Genomic DNA, 22,861 nt, shown 5'->3' with positions numbered 1-22,861 from the left:
GCGGACGTCCTCGCCTCAAACGTTATTTAAATATGAAGGCAGCAAGCGCGAAAGAAAATCTAATATGAACCTGTGAGATTCGCATGCACAGATAGGATACCAGCACGAAATCTCAGGTTATACTAATTTCCACACTACTTTGTAAAAATTATAAGGATTGGCTCGTTGGGTGGCCGACATTCGAAAAACTGTGGGGTACTTCTGGATGAGACTAGCCCAGGGGCCCGTTTCTCGAAAGGTACAAGCCTTGTATTACAAGTGTGTTTCCATGACAACCCATACGATTTGACAGTTCGCGCACTTGTAATACAAGGCTTGTACCTTTCGAGAAACGGGCCCCAGGACCGATAAGTGGCGTACAGGAAGGGATGCTCAGCAGTGGGCGATTAATGGCTAAAATGATGATGATGATAAGGCTTGATTCTTATTCCTATCTTATCCTCCTCAGTCGTCGTGTACAAATGTTTGTACATGTTCCGAAATGTATTTTGAACTTTTATTGAGTAACAAAACAAATGCTTCCAGGACTCAGGAGGCTATATTAGGATGAAAGGTGACCTTGAAACCGGACTTCCATACAAACGTATCAAATCCATTTTCTCTATGGTTATTACGATTATTGTAAAAAACACAGTATTTTATGTATTTTAATCACGGCTATGCCCGACTATGACTATTGAGGTTGGGAATGAGGACTACCTACTTTGTACGGAGAATCAATCGTCCCCTGTCCTCTGAGATAACAAATGTTTTCTGAAATCTAAATGTAATTAAACAAGCAATTTGATTGATTGACAAAACTTCAGTTGCTTGTATTTCTAACATCCCAATTCGTATTGACTTAAATAAATTACCTTGTCGATTGAATAAGTTGGGAAAATAATTAAATACCGATCCAGATTAGTTTCTGACCCGTTTGTGAAATTAATTAATTGATTGAGGCCAACATTTACGCGCAATGATCCGTGAAGTTTGGTTATTTGGAATTACGGGAAAATTAGGACGAATACTTACATCAGATTGTCATTCGAATCATGATTAGATATCATTCTTGTATTACACAAATAAATTTCGCCATATTAAGCCTTCGTCTGTGTTTGATAAGGATCCTAACATATGGCGTTGGACTATTAAAATCAAAGTTAATTATTTTATGTATTTTTTTTGACAGAAACAGACGACGGGTTAAACAATGTGTCATGTCCAACTTCATTGGAGCTGTGCCGAGATATTCTAAGAACTAAGATCCATAAAGTCTGAGGGGCATAAAGAGGCATGGATCACGGCATCAAACTTGAAGACCAGGATAGAAATGTTGAGATAGGACGCTGCACCAATGTGTGAGACTGCCGAGCGTGGGTAACATCATAACTAAACTAAAACGGACTTGCGACATGTAGCTAACCATTGACGGCCGATGGATCAACATGTTAACGGAATGGTGGTAGCATTCACAAGAAGAAAAACATCCGCGGACAGAAACCTTCGAAGACGACTTTCGGAAGATTGCAAGTCACCAAATTAGCTTCAAACGGGACCGGGACGTAGCGAACTTGAAGAGCATAATAGAGCGTAGCAGCACGGGATAAAAAGCTGAGAAGCTGATGATTTATACGTTCGAAAAAGAAAGAAGAAAATTCACCGAAACAGATTGATATCAGTAAGAAGTCGTTCTGACGCCAATGTAAGTTTGAATTAGCCGGTTAGTTACCGTTTACATTAAGGTGGTTCCGGTAAGCCAACTGGGGGGGTTGAATAAATCGTTTTGGAATAGTAATAAGGCAAGGGATTGGCCCTGAAATCTGTCATAATTTCGAATATCCAATAGCCGATATTAAGCCCGGATAATAGGCTCAGGTTTTGGTACAGAAGCATGTTAATATTTGTGATGATCTTTACAGTGTACATCTTGATCTTGAAATATACATACAATGGACATCAAATTCGTGCCCATTTTGTAGTGCATCAAAGAACATATCTTCAACTTTATTGAAATTCTGCGGCACACACCATTAGTGAAACTTCAGAAGATTTTAAAAAGACGTCGCAATATTTCCGAGGAAAACTAACAAGAGTAAAAAGGCGCATTTTTCCACTTACGTAAGACTCTTCCCACTTGATCAGGCTTAAGTTTTCCCTTACATTTTCTACGACAGTACACTTTACTTCGGAGCATTTGTTTAATGGACCATATTTTATGTGAGGAAATGGACATCATTAGGAAGGTATGCAAAAGTATTAGTCCTATCGCAAAATGGACTGAAATAAAAGTTTTGTTTCATGATAGCTGAGTTACCTTAGTAGATACAGTTAGATGATAGATATACAGTTTCTAGACAATCATAAGTAATAAATGTATATCTTGTCTTGTAGTACTTAATGATTACATAGAAATACTCAAATAATTAATAATAAAGAACACATCCATGACATAGTCCATCCAAAGATCTGAACGCAGATCCGCCGGCATCGTACTCTTCGATATCTCTCCAAACCGGTCGATGCTGCCACTAGCGCATCATTTGCACTTAGGTTTAGTAAAAATGTAACTTATTTCAAGGAGCAAGTACAGTGGATTATTACAACAATATCTGGGCAACCGAGCGAAGCTCGGTTCTGTTTCGTATCCTTGACATGTGTCGCCATCTAGTTCAAAAATGAATAGTACCTACATCGAGCGAAAGAATTCTCAGCCTTAACAACACAACTACTCCACACGAGATGGCGCGCATTTCGCCACAAAAACTCAAATAGTGTATTTTTCTATTCGTTTTAGCCTTGACCTGTGTCGCCATCTAGTGTTTGCAATAAATAGTACTTACATCGACCGAAAGAATTCTGTCTTAACAGTACAACTACTGCACACGAGATGGCGCGCGAAGAAAAACGCATGAAAACTCGAAAATTTGCGTTTTCCGGGACCTAAGGATAAGTTAGACCGATTTTTCACCCCCAAAAAACCCCCACATAACAAATTTCTGCGAAATCGTTAGAGCGGTTTCCGAGATCGTCAGTGTAATTAAATATATATATAAATAAATAAATAAATAAATAAATAAATAAATAAATATACAAGAATTGCTCGTTTAAAAGTATAAGATGTATAAATATAATTGATCGTCATCAACTTCTCCACATTCTACTAAAGCGCCCCCGTTGGAACAGTTTTGCACCTAACTGTATGTTAACATATTTAGCAAACATACTAATGATTAAAACGTCGCAAATGAGAGGAAACTTCAATTACAACGGCATTCGCGGTAATATTGCAAATTCTAGGCGTCCATCAAGCGTGATCGTGTACGAGTGTTACGCGTACTAGAAACGCTAACGGTCCAACTAATGAACTTATCCGTTGATGGAAGATATTTCTATTTTCTTGAACATCTCAGATGTCAATTACATATCAGAACAAGAAACTTGATAGGAAAAAACAAAGAAAAGGAACAAAGTATAGGTAATTAACTTAGTATCTCTTAAGACATACTAATGTACTTGGTCATGGTCAGTTTCGACTGTACATCACATGTGATTTTTCAAAAATAATGTACCATGGAAGGACCTTTGAACTAATTTTCGAGGATGACGTCCAGTCGCGGAAAATGGAGAGAAATCGTAAGGAAAGCAGAATCTCTGATGTCAGCAGTGTCAGCACCACCAGCAGCAACCACGACACTGCAAGGCGTTGGAAAAACATGGAATCAAACTATCTATAAATACGCCTACTTTCGAAAGATTGGATTCTTAAATCTAAAATTTCAGAATTTTGACAGAAATTTCACCAACAATTATTTTTAGCACGGTCCGGAGAATCCTATCGAAGTCACAAATCCCGGTCTTCGTATTATATGTAAATGATCCAAAATTATAATAAGTACCCAACGTACCAGAATGACCACGGGACAAACAAAAACATTTCATGATACTAAAATGTCCGACCCCTACCCTTCCTAAGCTATTTGTTGGTAACAAACAGATTTTTGGCTTTAAAGATTTTCGGGGAGAATTCGGGTTAAAACCCTGAATTTGGGTTCGCACTAAATTCTTTGTTTGGGAAAGTAACTGGGTTATGTGAGCCTGTTATTTTTTACTAAGGAATACTGGTTTGAAATTTTTGTGCATATGGTGTGCATCCATTTCACTTTTACCTATTCTGACACTATACAATGATAAAACACGACACTTTTCTTGCGGTCGGCGTTGATTGCAAAGAAGCATAATCAATAAAAAACCGGCCAAGAGCGTGTCGGGCCACGCTCAGTGTAGGGTTCCGTAGTTTTCCGTATTTTTCTCAAAAACTACTGAACCTATCAAGTTCAAAACAATTTTCCTAGAAAGTCCTTATAAAGTTCTACTTTTGTGATTTTTTTCATATTTTTTAAACATATGGTTCAAAAGTTAGAGGGGGGGGGGGGACGCACTTTTTTTCCTTTAGGAGCGATTATTTCCGAAAATATTAATATTATCAAAAAACAATCTTAGTAAACCCTTATTCATTTTTAAATACCTATCCAACAATATATCACACGTTGGGGTTGGAATGAAAAAAAATATCAGCCCCCACTTTACATGTAGGGGGGGTACCCTAATAAAACATTTTTTTCCATTTTTTATTTTTGCACTTTGTTGGCGTGATTAATATACATATTAGTACCAAATTTCAGCTTTCTAGTGCTAACGGTTACTGAGATTATCCGCGGACGGACGGACGGACGGACGGACAGACAGACATGGCGAAACTATAAGGGTTCCTAGTTGACTACGGAACCCTAAAAAAGGTGCTGCCGACTGTGCCGACATGGCCCGCTTTTAGCTGAGACAAACCAATAAGCTGTGCAATGAGAGAGATGTTACAAAAATGTTACAGGCCTCATGATCATGTGGATTGTTGACAGATACGAACTTGTACTAAAAAGATAAAATTCCTGTTATTACTCTTCAGGTGCGGAACCCTGAAAATACAGCATTCCACTAGCAACAGTCTTCCTTCCAAGCAAGCACAACCGCCTCTAAGTGGATTTTCTGCCACTTAGATAAAACGTAACCATTCCGTGAAGGAAAATTTCCGCAGAGAAACAACTTCAACTAGCGGCTTTGATAACATTTAATCTGACTCAGACGCGTCTGTTGCTGTTTTGAAAAGTTTATTGACATCATAATTTATTAATATTTTCTTCCTGTCATTATCTCACGTTACATGGGCCAACACTAAACACAATATGTTTTTCTCTTCCAGTCTGCTATTTCTCATCTATCTTTTTTTTTTTAGTTTGAATAGGTAGACGTTTGACCACGATCACACCTGATTTGAATAGGTAGAGCGTCGCGTCTTGACCACGATCAAAAAACGTCTCCTCACCTAAGACGCGCCGCCAAGCGGCGCGGCGCGCGCCACGCCGCCGCCACGACCTGGGGCGCATCTTACGTACAAAATGTGACGTTTTTTGATGCGGTCTAAGTCCCTAAGAGCACGCATCTTTCGTCACTGCTCACATATCATCTTTCACACAGAAATCCATGGTTTTTGAGTCTATAGTTCTACAGTCTCTCCGTCCATGAACATTTATCTCAAAAATACTTTCAACCTGTATGACGTTCAATGATCAATGTTCATACCTCCGTTATTCCTATTAACAATTCGCACTCGCTCTGTTTTGCATATTTTCGAGTAATATTCAATTCCGGATTCGAAACGAAAAAGCTATGTTTACGCAAAGATTACGACGCACACTTTCAGGTTTACACGTGCGTACGACGTTTTCCCGGGTCTGTCAAGGATTATTAATTTGTTTACCTTTGATTATAAGGCTAAGGGATAATTTTCCTGCTCGTGGCCCCGGATTATGGACGTCCTGGCAAAATGTCAAACCGTTCATTTCAGACAAATCCGGGAAACTTAATATCGGCAGAGAAATTTAAAAAATAAGAGCACAGATTTCTACAATCATTTAACTCCTCTGGAGTTGTAGAAGTCCATAAGTTTCGGTGCTGACTCCTTAGCATCAGGCGGATCCTACGCTTGTATGCTAGTTTGCCACCAACGCTGTATCAATATCAATGCAGTACCTAGTGTACCTACCTGACCTGACAGTTGCCCCAAAAACTAAAGTAAAACATCATCAGTCCTATAATAAAAGTATTGCAGTTCAGATACTATTCAAAACTAATATTTACATAGATAAGGAGCATCGTATAAAACCTCAGTAAACTGTCCTCATTTCCGTTGTTTTCCTCTCAAATCCCCGATTACAGAAAACCAATGCCTGCAACGAATGTGTATCCAAGTGTAAAATGGGGCATGTCCGACCGCAGCCCGATTAACTGGGACACAACTGCACGAGTTTATCTAGAACTTGTTTTGCTAAGTACCTTGCCACGTGGAGTGTGTAATTTTCGCTTTTTGTGCCTGCGGATGGGAGGCTGTCTCACGGGAACCGAGTCTGGAGCATTGGCTAACCAGAGATGGGCTTAGTGGTTCAAGTGCGATAAGGTCCTTTTCATCTCAACGTTCAACAGAACTTTGGATAAAGGGGTATTTTATGGCACATGAAGCATAAGGAGCGTCACATTTTATCAATGCAATCCTTAATGCGCATTTTATCTCTTTATCTGCTGAGTAGGTATTACAGTCTTAATATGAAACGTAAGAGATATTTTATTTTATTTTATTTTCTTTATTGGGGAAAAAAACAGATACAGACCAATAATATTTATACAGACAAGTTATAAAATCTTACTTATAGCCTACATCCTAACACAATTCCCACTAGGAGGTATGACAGTAGTTTTAGGGACAGCATTGTGATCGGAACTAATTAACAAACTTATACTAAGACTTGAACTTAACTTATAAAGCTACATAGATTGTTACCAGCAGAAAAATATTAAGAAACAAATTAAGAAGTTAGTTACACAATATTGTTTGATAATAAAGATTATGGAATCGATAATATAAGCGTATCCTTTTTATCAGATCTACATTCAGCTAGGCTGAAAACCGTACAAATTTTACATTACGTAACAAAACATAAGAACAAGCCCATAAAACCTTCAACAAATCCGCTCCAGTCCTATCAAACGAGTGTGATTCTGATTCCTCGACTATATTTAAAATTCTCGGAAAAGCTATTCCTACGGTGGCGTTAATTATTTGAGTCATTCTCGTGTGTGGTAAAGCTATTAGCTTAATTCCCGTATGCTGTTTAGCTGTTAGAATTGTCAAATCACCAAAAATATATGATTCCATTTTTAACCCCCGACGCAAAAACGACGGGGTGTTATAAGTTTGACGTGTCTGTCTGTCTTTTTCTGCCTGTCTGTCTGTCTGTCTGTGTCTGTATGTGTCATCGTAGGTCTTGAACGGATGAACCGATTTAGATTTCGTTTTTTTTTGTTTGAAAGCTGTGTTAGTCGGGAGTGTTCTCAGCCATCTTTCATGAAAATCGGTCCAACATAGTGGGTTTTTTTCAAAATTAAAATTTTGTGGTTAGGTTATATCTAATGAATATCTAACTACGTTACCTTTTCGAATTTGATCTAAGAAACGACGTTCAATTTAACTCTTTAATTTTCCTTGTATTATACTCTGGGAAAACATGTTACTCTTATTACATACAATCATACATACAATCACGCCTGTATCCCATAAAGGGGTAGGCAGAACACATGAAACTACTAAAGCTTCAGTGCCACTCTTGGCAAATAATGGGTTGAAAGAAAACGAAACTGTGACATTGCAGTGACAGGTTTCTCGCCTACACCACAATTTAACCCATATCCCATAGTCGCCTTCTACGACACCCACGGGAAGAAAGGGGGTGGTGAAATTCTTAACCCGTCACCACACAGGCCTACTCTTATTATTGTTTCAAAATCCTTATTTGCTCTCCAATCGTTTACCTAAAATGGTCACCATAAGTTCCATAATCATAAAGTACAATGGAACAACTAAATCAACATTATTACGTGAACAATTGAATGACCCGATGATGCAACCGAATGCAACTGTCATTACCACGGTTGCAATTGTCTAATACATTAGAATATGAAGATCTCTTTAAAGTATAAAGTAATCCATGGTGTGTAGGGATCTCGTGTCATTGGTTACACGGAGAAAAAGTCTCGTCCATGATACCTGAATAGTGTAATCTGAACGAGAAAATCTAGTAAATTCTGGGACAATTGTTCACATAGTATAAATAACTAAACTAGTCTGTTTAAATGCGTTGAGCTTAGTGAACTAGTTATCTTGTAATTGCTACACATTAAAATAGCGTGTATTACTAGAATATTTAGTAATCATAACACGTGGACCGTACAAATAAATAATATTTTCTTGCAGAGCTTAATAAATGAAATGTGACCTTGACAATATATTCTTGTAAAGGTAATATATACATTACGTATCATAAAATAAAAATATTGTAAGGGTCACACAGTCAAATTGTGTGTATTACTAGATTATTCAGTATTTATAACAAATGGAGTGTCTAAATAAACAAAATAATGTAAACTCCACAAGAAATTCTTGTAAAGGTTATAAAACTTTAGTTAGGCCAATAATAGGTATCGTTAAGAATACAAGTCATCTGATATATATTACATTCTCTTCATTTATGTAAACTTCATTAAATGGTTGATAGAACAAGAAAGTTAGTTACAGCAACTGCATTTATGGTACTCTCTAATAAATATACAATTGCGTTAACGTGTTATATTTTTATCGGTACCTATGAATTTGTCTGTGCACTGTATAGACAACTAACATTTCTTGTAAATGTAAAAAAGGTTTGTTGTCTATACAAGGTGGTTCAGTAGGATTAAAGGCCGAGCCACGCCAGATACGTGTACGTAGACGTGTGCGTGGCGTGCGCGCTGTAAAGTACGAATCTTCAAAAGAGATGATACACCGCTAGACACACACGGGAAACACGTCACACAAGCGGTGTAATCTCTAATGAGGATTCGTCATTTACACCGCGTACGCTACGCGCACGTCTACGTACACGTATCTGGCGTGGCTCAGCCTTTAATCCTACTGTACCACCTTGTATAGACAACAAACCTTTTCTTACATTTACAAGAAATGTTAGTTGTCTATACAGTGCACAGACAAATTCATAGGTACCTACCGATAAAAATGCAGGTTGCTAGGACCAGTTCCAAGAGACAGAAGCCTAGAGTTGAAACTGGGATCCGGAAACCTGGGTCACCCAGCATATGGAATGGATGCTATGAGCGGTGAAAATTGGTGAATCTGAAAGTAAATAAAATAATTATATAATTTGTTAAAAAATATATTTCAACGATCCTTAGTGCAAGACTTTGTTCATATATTCGTCAGTGTTAATAGAACCGTCCTTCATTTCGTCCAAAATTTATATTTTGCAGAATTTTTCCACTTTTGTTCCACAGTATGGCATGGGTCACAGGAAACTTGCAACCATTGTAAATCATCTGAAAAAGACATTAAAATTTCTATGAATAAATTTTACATTAAGTAATATTCTACGTCCACTTCAGATATATATAAAGACTGTCCACGATAAAAAGTGGTCATATATAACATGGTAAATCTTGAGAATAATGAGAATTTATAAGCAGCATGTTTGTCAAATAATTTGTAGATATTAAACTACATTATAAAAATACAAACAAATTATAAACTTTAGGTGGCCTATGAATTTTAGCAGTATGTATCTCATGATAACAATATTTTTTTGTACAGTGTCTTCTTGCAGTCTTTAAGTACAACAGTTTTAATGACAAAAATATTTTTTTAATGTTTAATTATAATAGCCAAAATATACCCTATTACATACTGATTTTACGATAGTAATAATTTTTCTGATTGTAATCAGATTAAGAAAGTACTGAGATTTTCTAACTTTGCTGAATTCGAATTTTTGACACTTTTTGGCTCTCCATACAAAAACAACTGTCAGTGCTTGGAGTAGAAAGTCTTCCTGACTACCAAAAGTCGAAATGAGTTTCAAAAAGTATTTTTTTGTCTGCTAAGATGTCATTCTAATGTGTGTAAAACAGCTTATAAAAATATAAGTATTTATAAAATTGTGCCAGGAAGCGTGTGAAGTTTGTTAAAAAACACTGTACAAGAAATGAAATGCTTGATGGTATACATTCGGCGAAACCTCAGACACACTAAAGCATTATAAGGAATAGCTTTAATTATTATATAGTTTTATGTATACAGATTTATCAAAATATAATATTGCTTCAAAATGTGCATTCAGGAAGAAAGATTTATCATGTTATGTATGACCACTTTTTATCGTGGACAGTCCTTATTAGTTCAGTATTTAGATTTTGCCCACGTAATGTCGTATGAATTTGTATGCAATGTAAAATGAATACAACATTAAATGCCTTTTTACTCACCATTCTAATTATCTACTAAGTTCTACATGATGTACGGTATGTGACTCACCTGCTTTTGCCAACTCTGCCATCTCCCATCCTTGCAAGAGTTTTTGCACCTCTTCATCCATTTCCTAAAATGGAAACTACCAAACGAATGGATAATACGTAGTGAGTACGTTTAACGATAAATAATATAACCTATTGCGATCCGCGTCCACGCGTGATCTCTCATGACACGTAAATGGCCGCCGACCACGCCGCAAAACATTGCGTTTCGTTACACAAGCAAAACATTTATTTATGCGGACAATATTTTTGTTATAACAATTATTTTTCGGTGTATATTACGAGAATATCATTGTTATTTTTTACAAGAGGCGCAAAGTAAAATCAACTATACTGCTATAGCATTCACTAAGATATACAATGGTACTTAAACATGGCGTTTCGTTACAAAAACGAAACACATATTTATACTAACTAAATACTTTTTCAACAGAACTATTTGTTCACCAGTATACATTACGAGAATATTATTGTCATTATTTACAAGAGCTGCAAAGTAATACCAACTTATAAAACAGTCATATCAACTATACTGCGATGGCATTCGCTACGATACAAATAATAGAGTTGACAGCGATGCGTACATATTTATACAAACTTAATATTTTTAAATATAACTCTTCGTTGAGTTTACATTACAAGAATATTCTTTTTATTTCTTTACGAGAACTACAAAGTAATGGCAACGTATAAAAAAGTTACAGGAAGTATACTGTGATAGTAACCGCTAAGATTAAGATTGTAAAGATAATTTTTATTTTTTTGGCATTACAAGAAGCTTCTTGTTAATAGAATTATCGTAACCTTTATTCTATTAGTTGTAAATAAAACTAGAGTTCTCGTATATGTAATTCAAACAGAACTGTTTAGTGCATATTAATGTTTGCTTAGTTCTATTGAATTCAAAATATAGTAAACGTAACAATACAGTTGTTTTTATTACGAGATTGTAGTATCAGTTACGATAAATCTATTTTACTAAACGTTCTGGTAGTATTGTTAAAATATTTTTTTTCCGTGTGTATAAAAGTATTTAATTTCGTAGTCACGTAACATTTTAATCGAAAATCCTCGATTAACCCAAATAGCGGATTTATTAATATTCGGTTAATGAAAATTTCCCGAATTTTCGAGTTCACTGACTGTCCGCCGCCGAATTTCCACTCGAAAAATTAATTTAGTAGCGTATTTAAAAGGTTGAACCGTGTTCCGTTCCGTGGTAGCAACTGACACCAGGGTAGTATGACCTGGCATTTTATAGCACATTATGCATAATGGAAAAAAGTCTCACACTGGTTCTCGTGATACTTGGTCGAACAACTCTCGTATTTCGACAGGCGATTGCAATGACATCTCTGGAGGTGACATGCGTGGCATGACGCGGTAAACAAAGGATGTATCACGCTGTGAGATCTATTACTCGAAGTTTGCCATTTATGGCAAGACAGGAATATATTTGCACGAGTTGTCTTAACAAATCTCCGCAAAAGGAACAGATGGCTCCAAAAACGGGAAACAAAAGTTTAATTGAAACAAAGGGAATTCTTTGTGAGATTTTAAAATTGCGCGCGAGGAGCTTGGTTTTAAATGATTGCGTTTTAATTTAGAACACAGACGGAGCCTTTGAGCATGTTTTTTAAGAAGTTTTATTTTCTGTTAAAATATATAAGTGGATATTTTATTTTGCCTCCTCTCTCCCTCCTCCTCTTGTAAAAGACACAGTTTCAGGGAAAATATAATTGATTATCATACAATCACGCCTGTTTCCCATAAAGGGGTAGGCAGAGCACATGAAACTGTTAAAGTTACAGTGCCACTCTTGGCAAATAAGGGTTTGAGAGAAAACTAAACTGTGACATTTCAGTGATAGGTTGCTTCTCGCCTACCCCACAATTTACCCCATATCCCACAGAAGCCTTCTACGACACCCACGGGAAAGAAAGAGGGTGGTGAAATTCTTTAACCCGTCATCACACGGATACAAATACAAACAAACAAAACAACAGGACACAAATTTTCACACGAAACAGGATACAAACTTTGTAAATAAATACAAACGCCATGAAGTACACGCGCCCGCCCGACCCGCGCACGCCCGCTGTGTGTGAGCCAAGCCTCCCTAATAACAAAGCTTGTGAAATGCATATACTCATCCTTGACTTCTTTATGAATTAGATAATGTATTGAAAAGGGATGGATATATGCTAGTTATTTCTCTTTTTGGTAGGTGGTCAGTAGGTTCTTGTTTTGCTAGGGATGTTACTTTGTCGATTCGATTATCGATAAAATACACACTTATGTTCTCACCTTAAACATAATATAAACTTGATACATATAAAAGTAACGAAAACATACAATATCTATTATAAATATTTCTTTAGGATTATTATGGCTTTTTGACCATGAAAGTCACATATTCATACTGTATTCTTGGCTAACCAATCTAACCATACCTACGGATTGCAAATAAATGGTTTGTTTATGTACTTAATACATACATAACCGCTCATTATTCTTCTCTTACTAAGGCCCATATCACATTATCATATATATTTCATCATAGATGTGTATGTCTCCCTTCTTCTTTAACGCGAAGAAAAAGGACGGCATGTTGTCTGTGATCATGTGATTTTTATGATAGTGCAATATCGGCCTAAATAGTATGTGTAAAAAATACGAGTATATGAGAAATCAATACATTCTTCTCTTCTCTTTACGGAAAGACCTAAGTAAAATACTTTTATTTAGCATCTATCTCATGTGAAGTCCACCACTCAGAATCTACTTACCTCAATAATATCTTCTCTACCAAATGGAAAACAAAACAAACGGCAGTGTAGGTGACATAATTTATTATTTCAATAGTTTCAACTATTTTTAGTTTCTTTTAATCATCTATGAGAATATCTGGAAAAACTAAAAAATATTAATGGTTGAGTTCGCTAGACCTGTTACATTACCAGGTCCGTGATGCCTACCAATGAACATTCATGTCTTTTTTATTGAATGAATGTCGATAGGGTTATTATCCCTGACGTCGATAAAAATTACACAATTTACACATCACTATGATATAAACATAACCTAAAAATAGTTTGAAGAAATATCGAAAAAACATGAATAAAACTATGCAGAATTTAATACGGCATTAGTTATATATAAACCATCAATATCGTTTTTTATGTTTCGTTCAGATCCTACAAATAATATTATCAATAATTGAACGAAATTCACTAACGAAAGGTTACATGTTCTTGGCAGTTTTCTTTTCACCATGTACGTGAATTACAGTCCTTAATCACACAGGCCATAGTCACATAAGGAACTTGAACACATCACAAATAGTAACATAGCAGGTTAATCAACTAACTATCTGTTAGGAATAAACACAATATAATTAAAAATCGGCCAGATGACCGCCGAGATATTTGACTTAATATAATACGACTATGTACAGTTGTCAAAGGTGGACACCGACTGTGAAAGATAAACACATATTTAATTTAGCCGTATTGTAACTACTAAAAGGCAACCAAAAGGCAAACACTTGACAATCGTTTAGTGACCACCTTCGGGAAAACGAAAGAAGTTCCGGATTTTTGTCGCATTCGCTCATAAACAAAACGTAATAGTGTCTTATGAGTAAGATTCATGTCACCATGCTCTTACTTTAGCATGGCTTCCATGCTTTAGTTATACTTCCGTGGTGTGAGCTTATACGCAAACCAATGAATTACGAAAAAAGCTTTAAAGGTAGAGACGCAACATGTGGAGTTATCGCAAGAGAGCGATCTCTCAACGTATAAAGCCAGATATCGATGGTTTCTGGAAACTATTTATTTTTCAAATAAATATTATTTAATAATAACCTCTCACTTGATAACTAAACACGGTAATGCCTGATTTCCGTAAGGCATCACCTAAATCAGGCGACATTCGTTTATTCCGTACAGAATAGGGCAATCCGTACAAAAATAAACTTTCAAAAACCAAACTGGGCCACCGAAATCTTTAATTCAAACCAGCGCTTTTCCAACAAAAAAAATCTTGTCTCGCAAAAATTTTGCATTAAATCCACAAATGTATGCCAAGCACACTTTAAGAATGTTAATTCATTTCAAACTATAACGGAATTTAACTTTATAGTAACCTTGCAGTTTATGGTCAGGTAAAAACGAGTTATGGCACCGGCGAATGGGGCATATCGTTTTAAACTAGCAACCATATGCGTTGAGATTACTCTAATTATTTGACTGGCTGTTACCAAATATGAATTGACATGTTATTGAATAAGAAAACATACTTTTAGCTATATTTGGGTTGATAATGTTGGTATTACAAACCGGTTTTGTTGTTCAGTGTGAACTGCCCCAAAAGCAAATTAAATGATTTGTTTATGTACAATCCACAGCGAAGGTTATTCTGATTATGACAGATTCTGTTAGATTAAATGAATTAATAACTTAGATAAAACCATAAAGGTAACACAAAAAAAGTTAGTGTCAAGTATCTGACGGCATATGTAAAAATAAATATCATTAGAGAATAGTTAAAGTCGTGATACACATGTTCAGCCATTAAATTAATTTTTTAATATATACCCGTAAATAGCAATACGAGTTAAGACACTAGTTTCTCTGATAAATTAATTATCAACCTTCCCTTACTTTTATCGAAAAGAAAAACAAGGCACACACTCTTTTGGCTGCCAATAAAAGGTCATTCGATCGATCCTATTTAGGATAATCATAAACTGTTTCATTAACAAAACACTGCAAGATTTAGGGAACTTTTAGACCAATACGGACCCAGTATTTTTTAACATAATTACCATTTTTTAATAAATCTATAGTTAATAGTTATATCATTAGCGGAAGCTCTCGTTATTACAAAATTAATGAAACGAACATATTTTCAGTTTTTTCAAAGCTTTAAAAACTCGTAACGAGTGCTCGTAACATCGCTGTTTTTAACGAACATTCCGTACCGACGTCCCCCGTTATGAACCATGTCAAGTGATTTACAACCTAATTACGTAAAACGCGGCATTTACCAACCGGTAATGTCGAGAACTTTAAAGTCACAAGTAAATGATACTGAAATTGACGAGATTTCGTATGGGCGAAATCGTTTTAAACGAGCAAACTGCTAATTGGTACGATGTTGTGTAAGCAGACCTTTTAAACTTTGAAACCTGGCATACATGCTTGACACTGAAATTATGCAAAAATTATGAACCAAATTTTTTTTAAAATTCGTATCTAAAGAAAACTTACCGCCTTTAAGGCCTTCCGTTACACGTGTAAAAACTGTAGTACTTAATTACAATTAAAATTTAGCTGGTTTTTGATTGAGCAAAAACATTGCATGGTGTGCTTTGCCAAATACCACAATGCGACCGGATGGCACACATACAACTGAATAAAAGGACAACAGGGATTTGCGAAAAGTACTTCTCCAAAACGTTTTTTTTTTTAGATTTCCCTCAGGCTACTGACACGGTTGAACATTATCGAACGATGAAGTAACTTTAATCGAACGAAGTTCCAGTAAATGATACAATTACAAGTTCAATTAGTGACATATATCCACGACAAGACACGACACATCGTTTCTCGAGCTAATTTCTCTATGGCGCCCGGAAGGTAGAACTAGGTTGTATCGTCGTTTAAGAAATTAAGACTCGATTCGAGAACAAACAAGTCCTTTAAAGAACTCGATTTCCTTTGCATGATATCACCAATCGATACTGACACAGATTTCACACACAATGACGTAGGTTCTATTCCATGGTGGTTATTTTGGGCAAATCGGCAAAACGTAGCGGTAGCGAACAATCCCGTTTGAGTTTAGTTAACCTTAATCTGTTTAGTTGGTGTTTTCTTTTATCTTCCTTCTTGATTCGCATTTAATGGTAATAATTTTGGAAGTCATTATGGTTGGAGGAAAGCACATAGAAAGTTTCTATTAATCTATTTTATTATGCTATAGTATTAGCATTCATTATTCGCCAACAATAATAAAGAGCACTTGTACCTACAATGTGTCATCCTGTCATTTTTGAATTCATAAGTGCGGTTATAATACACCTGCTGATGATGTAAGATCTCGCTTAGTGGTTATATAATACCAGAATTATAATATGTAGCAGAATATTATAGCTTTTGCACTGCTCACATTGAAGTCCATTCTTATACCCTGTGATCATAGTTCACAACACTACTTCATATACAGATCAGATAAAGTTGCAAAAAATGCAAAAGTTAAGAATTATCTCGCTTACCAGTTACCACCCAGCGCAGCGTACTCTCATTCTCACATGTTTATAATAAAAGACGAATAAAAAGCGGCCAAAGTAATTACTCCCCACAAATCTCCATACCGCCATATCTGCGTCCAGTGACGTCACACTGACTCAAACGCCCCAGATGTGGTGATACGGCGATAGCATTGTTTGGAAGCGCATTTACGATCAGGACGGTTCCTACAAAAGCTTGCCAAGTATTTGTCTCAGAGACAACTCAATATCTGATTACCGCCTAGCAAAAAAGAGAAAATAATAGGGGCGCCACCGTCTCTGTAAACCGTTTTGCATGTGGCAACTATTTTGACACCTGATCTACCCTTTTCTATGAGAAAAGGTCAAGTGTTGGAATGATCGAAAACGTAGTCTCTAAACTCAAGGAAAATAAATCCCATAAGCTCCAGGCGCGTTTATGCTCTGTCAATACATTCTAACAATCCTCACTCCGATGTGTTGGGAATAAGCGGGATTCTCCAAAAGCCAGACTGTCGTATCTCCGTGTTAATTTTAAACGCTCAAGTCTTTTTAACCGAACGTCTGTGACGCGTTGAAAAAAAAACCGCGGGGCGTTGCCCTGCACGTGAAGGGACTGGTTAAGTATGTTATTACTGGGTATAATAAGGTTTGTATCTGTAATAGTTTAAATCGGTTTCACTTATGATAAATTTTCCGATGAAACTTAAGCTTTTTAGGGCGTTTTGCGTTCTGTGTTTACACGAAAACTCTTTCGTCAATTAAGGTCAATATGGGTAAGAGTGTCTGGCCTTCACATTTTGCCTTTTTAACCGCCTTCCAAATCTCAAAGGAAGGGGTTATCAAGTCGTCTGTATGTTTTTTTTTTTAATGTTTGTTCCTCGATATCTCCGTCGTTACTAGACCGATTTTGAAAATTTTTTTTTGATTGAATGTATATGCATACAGATTGGTCCCATTTTTCTCAGAACCCAGTTCTGATGATGGGATCCTGGAGAAATCGAGGGAACTCCTCAAGTCTGAAAGGCATACATATGGTGATTTTTGTGTTTTTAAAGGAACAGCATGCATTTACGTACGGAACAGTGACATTTGGTGCAGTGGAACTCCTGATGATGGTCAGAATGGAACTCCTCAAATCTGAACGGCACACTTATAGTGACTTTGGTATTTTTATAAGAACAGCATGCACTTACGTCCAGAACAGTGATATTTGGTGCAGTGGAATTGCTGATGATGGTCAGAACGGAACTCCTCAAATCTGAACGGCACACTTATAGTGACTTTGGTATTTTTATAAGAACAGCATGCACTTACGTCCAGAACAGTGACATTTGGTGCAGTGGAACTGCTGATGAAGAGTGAGCCGCCCCTGGTTAGAGTTCCGTTCTGATAATCATTCTCGTCTGTAAGTACTTCAGAATCATCCAGATTTCAAAATTGGTTCAGAAATGACGGAGATATCGAATAACAAACATTAAAAAATATACAGACGAATTGATAACATAATCCAACATTTGAAAGTATTTATCACCAGAACCCCAAAGGAAGGCGGTTTTTTTTTCTTAAAAATTATTATTCATTGTCACAGAGTCACAGGTGGGTCTGCAAGTTCACACTTTTGCTACTTGCTACTCACGATTAGTGGTAGACGTATTCAACTCATCACCAAGACCGATCATTGTTTAAACAGGGCAAGTGGAAAGGCCAGACACACTTCCCTTTATGACACGCTTATCCGTATTAACTATTTTTTGAAAAAGAGAGAATTTTTTGCGTGTAAGTCTGCGAAATAAACTTGTAGATATTTCCTTATTATTATAAGGCGTACCTTTGATGATTATAGTGTGTATGTGTGTGTGTCACTGTCCTATATTATCAAACAAACTAGTCTGACACGTGTTAGATAGTTTTACTAATACCTAATGTAGGTTGGTATGTCAGATGCGCTATAGCTACGATATAACTAAAAAATTATTTTTGGCTTTTTAGTTTCTCCGTGTTTTGTAACGCGCTTATTTTTGAAGGCGGTTTTATTTTTTGTTAAAAAGTTTATTTATTTGTTAATTTTTAGTGGTTCCTAGTGATATTATATGTATCAGTCCGAATACATGTACAGTAGTGAAAGAATTATCCTTTAACTCCTAACCATTGAGGAGTTGACCTTCCATCATCAGCTCAGCCACATAAAATTATTACCATCAGACGTAAATACTGGTGTACCTTTGAAAAATAGACTAAAAACATTACATGTGCCTATAACATTTGAAGAGTTCCCTCGATTTCTCCAGGATCCCATCATCAGACCCTGACTTGGTGCCAATGGGACCATCTCGGGGTTATACCGGTTCGATCAAAAAAAAAATTTTGAAAATCGGTCCACGATTCTCGGAGATATCGAGTAACATACATACAAAAAAAAAATTAAAAAAAAACATTCAGTCGAATCGAGAACCTCCTCCTTTTTTGAAGTCGGTTAACTATTACAACTATTTTATCGCCGATTACAGTAAAAGTAAGCGATCGCCCTGAAAACTTCAGGCAAACGAACTTACCTAACGACGGAACAGTGAATTTCAACATCAAATCAAAACGAACTCAATTTAATTTCTGACGGCGCGGCGTCGAGTTAGTTAGGTAGTTTTCATTTTAAGTTTGGATTCTGGATTTTACTTATCTCGATTTCAGGAATTTTATCATGACGTCTATCCTAATTAGTGGTTTTAATGAAAATTACGTACTTAGAAACTTATCATTCGTACGGTGAGGATTTATGAGCCTAATTTAAATAGAAATGGGGATATGACGTACATCATTTAGCTGAAGGTTAATTTCCTTGACTTTTATCAGCACTCAGAGGACCGACATGAAAAATGAAATTTCGTAATCTGTCACTCTTGATTCGAGTGATATAAATGGCGCAATGAGATAAACGGCTCAAAGAAATGGTTTGCGGTAGGTCTAGACACCTACCTAGTACCTACTCTATTTTAGTTTCTTATTTAAAACCGTAGTAGGTATTCGTCGTGTAAATACGGACTGTGGCAATCCACAAGGGTGTCGCATACGGGCTAAAAGGTTATTGACCCTTTCACTCTTTTCACAATCCATCTCCATACTAATATTATAAATGGTAAAGTGTGTGTGTCTGTTTGTTTGTCCGTCTTTCACGGCAAAACGGAGCGACGAATTTACGTGGAGATAGTTGAAAGGATGGAGAGTGACATAAGCTACATTTTGTCTCTTTCTAACGCGAGCGAAGCTGCGGGCAAAAGCTAGTAATATATAAAAAGCACTGCCTTTTCCTTTTTAGGGCTAGGCAACCCACATGTGATACATCTGTTACCTACAACTATATTAACAACTTGTTTTAGGAGCCATACCTCCTTTTGTAGGAAACCAAATGGTATGGTACCAAAAAGGTACAAAAGGAACGCTTATGGTGTAACTCTGTCTCTCTGTCACATTACTAAATATCTTAAGAACTACATATGCCATCGATTTGGAATAGTTATTTTAAACAAAATAAGAAATCTTATCTCCAAGTCAGTATCAACATAAATTACCGACATTAATCCATAAACAAAATACCACTTTCTGTTTCTTTAAGGAAATCCCCATTACCAGTACCATGTTTATCCAGTCATATAAAAAATACCCCGTAATCATAATAATTCTTCCCCACCCCATGGAAATTAGTCATCCAAGTGAACCCTAACCGAGGGTGGTGAAGTGTTAAAATAAACATAACATGAGTGACAAGAAAAAATAAATGTCTCGATGACTGTACTTGTCATTTTTAAGATTAAGGGCCGGTTGCACCAAACCGTCTGTCTCCGTTAAAGCGTTCGTTAAATTTTATTCTATGGGAAGTTCCATAGACATCTGCTGCGTGACGATGATGTGTCTGTCAAATGTGGTTGATGCAACTGGCCCTAAGTGATGATATTTTTATGACAATGTTTCTGTGCCTGTTGAACATTGATTCTGGGAACATTTTTTTGATTTATAGATATTCTGGTTTTGCTTCAGTATTTATAAAATGATGTTTAAGGGCATTTTCAGAATATGGGACCCCTCATGAAATTTCAATAAAAATATTGTTTTTTTATGTTAACTACATAAACTTTAAGCGATAATCTACATTCAGAATGTGAATAAATAATTTTTTAGCCAGATTTTATGCTTAATTGTTGTCACAAAACTGACAGTGAGTTAATTTTTGTTAACAACTTACGATAATTGGGGGGCCCCAAATTCTGAAAATGCCCTTAACCTCTTGTATGCTTAGTAGCAGATTTGCTCCATATTGTTCTAACTTTAACATGCATTTATTATGACCGATATAAGAATGCCAAATTTTTGACAGGTGCATTTAAAGGTTAATATCCTAATTTCTAAGTTACATACTGAATTTTATTTATGTATGACAGAGTGGAATACTTATTGCTTTGATAGGAATGTTTTGTTAATTTACTGCATTTGCAAATATTTTTAATATTTATAATGATATGTATGCAGCAAAGACATATGTAACTCCGGAACAACAGCTACAGTCTAAGAAAAAAACATACCTCAGGACCATGTAGGAGAAGGTATGGAGGCCTAGATGGTGTTACACGTTTGGGGGATGTTACACATTATAATATAGATATTGTAATAAAAAGTATTAAATTGAGTATTCAGTTATTCCATATTTAATATTATTAATCATTTATTATAATATTTAATAATTAAAAACTAATTTCTTATATGTTTGAGATAAAAATGAAAGTCAGCGGATATCAATCGAGCTGTCGTACCGGCCACAAATAAATATTGAAGGTAGATATTTGTAAAGTTTTAATACAATGTAGGTACTGGGATTTTTGTCACAAAATAGTTTTAACTGAAAAGTACTTTGGTTAGTTTTAATTGAAAAGGTCAGTTAAAGTACTACAATTCTTGGTCAGTTATTTAAATGTAAAAATGCTTAGCATTGACATCCAACAATGTTTAATTTGCTACCTATAGAATCTAGTTAAAAATAAAACTAAACATAAGAATGACTCAATCTTAACATGCTTGGCATGCCTAGGCATCTCAGAATTAGAATTAGTCCAGCTACTAAGGAACGATGAATAAATTTGATATAAACCAATATCTGATAACCTTTAGAAATGTATAACAAGTATATCATTCTAGCAAACAATCGAAAATACGAAACTCATCAATTAAAAACAAAGGTGAACTTAAATCACAATGAAGTCACTCATATCCTTTACACAATGTTAATTACTAGGGACTAGGCGCTTATTCAAATGAATAATCTAATAGGAAAAACAATAGAAACGGTTTACACGATTCCCATGCCGTAGTTGAATATGCGATGACCATTCCTCACTCAAGACGGTTAGCTTTTTACTCGCAAACCGCGATGGGACGCAACACCCCTTCAAATACACGGCCATACCTCTAATATTACTGATATAATACATAAAAGGGACTAAATATCGATCATCACACTTACCACAACAAGATAAGTAAGCCGGCTATTCTTTTAAAAGCACTGAATTACGCCCGTCAAGTTTAACACAATAACGTTCACTTAGAATCACTAAACTGCACTTCACTGTTACAATAATACTTTAAACATTACATTTCTTTAGCATTTTCAGTCACAATTCTGTTAAAAACACAAATTCACTGCGAATCCACTAGTGGAGATCAACACAACAACCGCTCAAAGTCAATGCAACACAAGACTGCCTCATGCCAAACTCAACTGCCACTGCTGCCAGTACTATACATGCAAACCATAGACACGAACGGTTTGTTATTGACTTCAAAGGTTGTTTTTTCTATTACCCGACCAAATTTAATGGAAAGTCTACAGAATGAAGATCTCCACATAATGAAGACTTTTTGAAACGGTTTGATTAAAATTGCGCCATCTATGGGAATCGTGTGTAACCCTAATGATAGACAACCATAGTATTCGCTCAGAAGTGCACATATAAAAGAAAAGATAGGTGGCGCTGCAATTGCAGGTACACAAGGGTTTGACAATCTCTTAGCCTTCTCGGTAGTGACCCCGCCTACGGAGCAAGAGGTCCCGGGTTCAAATCCTGATGAGAGCGTTTTTATTTTTTTTCTACT

At 36.0% G+C, this 22,861-nt stretch overlaps 1 protein-coding gene across 1 annotated transcript in view; it reads right to left on the bottom strand.

Moving 5' to 3' along the window:
• LOC125237322 (IQ motif and SEC7 domain-containing protein 3) overlaps positions 1–22,498 on the bottom strand; it is a 284,222-nt gene extending 261,724 nt beyond the window's left edge. The window contains exon 1 of the mRNA XM_048144312.1: positions 22,233–22,498. The gene's annotated coding sequence lies outside the window, so the exon portion shown is untranslated. The remainder of the gene's footprint in view (positions 1–22,232) is intronic.
• Positions 22,499–22,861: the final 363 nt, after the last annotated feature.

The sequence above is a fragment of the Leguminivora glycinivorella genome, chromosome 21, assembly GCF_023078275.1.
Source record: "Leguminivora glycinivorella isolate SPB_JAAS2020 chromosome 21, LegGlyc_1.1, whole genome shotgun sequence".
Classification (NCBI taxonomy): Eukaryota; Metazoa; Arthropoda; class Insecta; order Lepidoptera; family Tortricidae; genus Leguminivora; species Leguminivora glycinivorella.
Note: the sequence above shows the minus strand (reverse complement) of the source record. Positions and strands in the feature narration are given on the sequence as shown.